The sequence below is a fragment of the Salvelinus alpinus genome, chromosome 31 (genome assembly GCF_045679555.1).
Source record: "Salvelinus alpinus chromosome 31, SLU_Salpinus.1, whole genome shotgun sequence".
Classification (NCBI taxonomy): Eukaryota; Metazoa; Chordata; class Actinopteri; order Salmoniformes; family Salmonidae; genus Salvelinus; species Salvelinus alpinus.
The window spans coordinates 41418622-41420840 of record NC_092116.1 but is presented as its reverse complement, the minus strand read 5'-3'; positions in this window follow the sequence as shown (position 1 = coordinate 41420840).

Genomic DNA, 2219 nt, shown 5'->3' with positions numbered 1-2219 from the left:
ACGGACGAAGGGGAAGTAGATGGACCAATGGGGAGGGGCGAGGAGGATGACAGAGAACGAGCACGCTGAGGTTTTTAATAAAGCTTCGTAGTTGAAAATGAACTTCCAATGTATTAAGAGATAACTCACATATATTAGATCTGTCGACAACAAATGTTTTTTTTTCATCCAGTTGTTTCAAGAATGGATGATTAAATAGGACACTACAAGACAGGGTTACAGGGGACAGTTGGGTATCTTAGCATCATTAGAATATCTTTGATAAAGACCTCGCCTGTCAAACCAATCAGTGGATAGAAAAGGCGAGCTTTGGTGTTGTCACGGCACAAAACGTAAACAGGGACGAACACTCCGACGGACAAGAGAAATTACTTGGGAGTCTACCTTTATTGGTTTATCTTGTTAGAGGGCGGGTTTGACGTTCTGCTGCGTTCAAGTGCTATTGGAAACTCGCAACTTCCGAGTTAAACTGAACGTATGTTATTTGCGTAGAGCTATCTATTGATTGATTCTCATACTTCTCAAGAGGGAAACTCAGGATCATCTTTCACCACTGAGTTAGCAAGTCAGATGGGAAGATGGCGGAAACTGGTGTTCTGTTTGAAACCGATGGCGTATCAAGTGGAGATGAGGGTGTGAGAAGGATTGGTTTACGGTGGTGAATTGTTAGGATTTATGTTTATGCACTATAGCCTGCTAGCATATTGTTTGAAGATGAATATTGTTTTGTTACACACACACACACACACACACAAACAATACAGATGTAGGTGTGTAATGACTGACCAACATTGAGTGACAGGCCATAAAAGCTGTGGTCAATCTGGAGAGGGGAGGGGTGCATCTCTCTAGGCCAACCAGGGAGGTTAGATTACTGGACAGTACCATATTAGGAATTGTTTGAGTGAATAATCAAGGGGGAGACACAAGACGGAGCTAATCTACCCAGCAACCAGATGTGGACAAAGGAAACCACTAAGGGACTTGGACAAGTCCAGATGCCAACATAGGCGGGGCAAAGTCTAAACCGCGCTCAGCCTCTACTGTGATAGGCCAACAGACGCGTTGGAACTACGTCATCACGGTATAAGAACAGCTGTTTACGTACTTCCTGCCAGTTCCCTGCTTTACCCTGCGTGGTGATACAGTGAACCCGTATATACGAAAATTGCATTTACCATTTATCGATTGAGTTTAATTAAAATACTTAAAATATATTCGGTGACTCTGAATCACATTTTGTCCTGATACCAGATTTGAACTGACGCAAATCTCTTTCAAATATAAGGAAACAAGAGAAGTAAAGTGGTAGTGGAATCTAGTAAATCCAAGATAAATTCTGTTTATTTTTTGGGTCGGAGTGAAGGTTTTGAATCGATGCTGTTACCTGGGAGCGTACTCTGCATTGGATGAGGTGGGAGAGTAACGAGAAGTGGGCTTGTTGTGGTTTTCTGTGTGTATCCGTGAAACAGAAGGAGCGTACTCTGTGCCTCGAGAAGATATCGGATTGGAATGTGTCGTGTGGATCTTGGAAGCAGCACACCTATAAAAGGGGTTATCTCTGGGGTGGCGCTGAAAGGAAATGCCAAGGAAATAGGTGAAGAATTGGATGAATTGGTTGGTGCACACCGATTGGTCGATGGATCTATTGTATTGTTGTTTGAAGAAGAGTCTCTCATCTGCTTGGGTTCTGTGATATAAGTTGCCAGCAGATCCAACTCGATTTCGTAAAGTTACACTAGGATCAGACAGCGTTCTTGTGGAGATTAAAGGTGGCTACAAGCTCCACTCCGTCAACCGGTGTGCGTGCATGTGCAAGGGCAGAGTCAGTTTTTTGGGGGGGCAGCGTGCACTTCTGTCCACATCGTCGTTGCGTTCCACCCAGAGAAGAAATCCACCTTTTGTGGTTTATATCCACTAAGGGGCTGGGGGAGCCAGAGTAGCTTACCAAGCAAGAGGGCTGGGAGCTGGGAGCTGGGGGCTGGGGGCTGGGATCTGGGAGCTGGGGGCTGGGAGCTGGGGGCTGGGATCTGGGAGCTGGGGGCTGGGAGCTGGGGGCTGGGGGCTGGGAGCTGGGAGCTGTGATCTGGGGGCTGGGAGCTGGGATCTGGGATCTGGGAGCTGGGATCTGGGATCTGGGGGCTGGGGGCTGGGATCTGGGATCTGGGGGCTGGGAGCTGGGAGCTGGGAGCTGGGGGCTGGGGGCTGGGAGCTGGGAT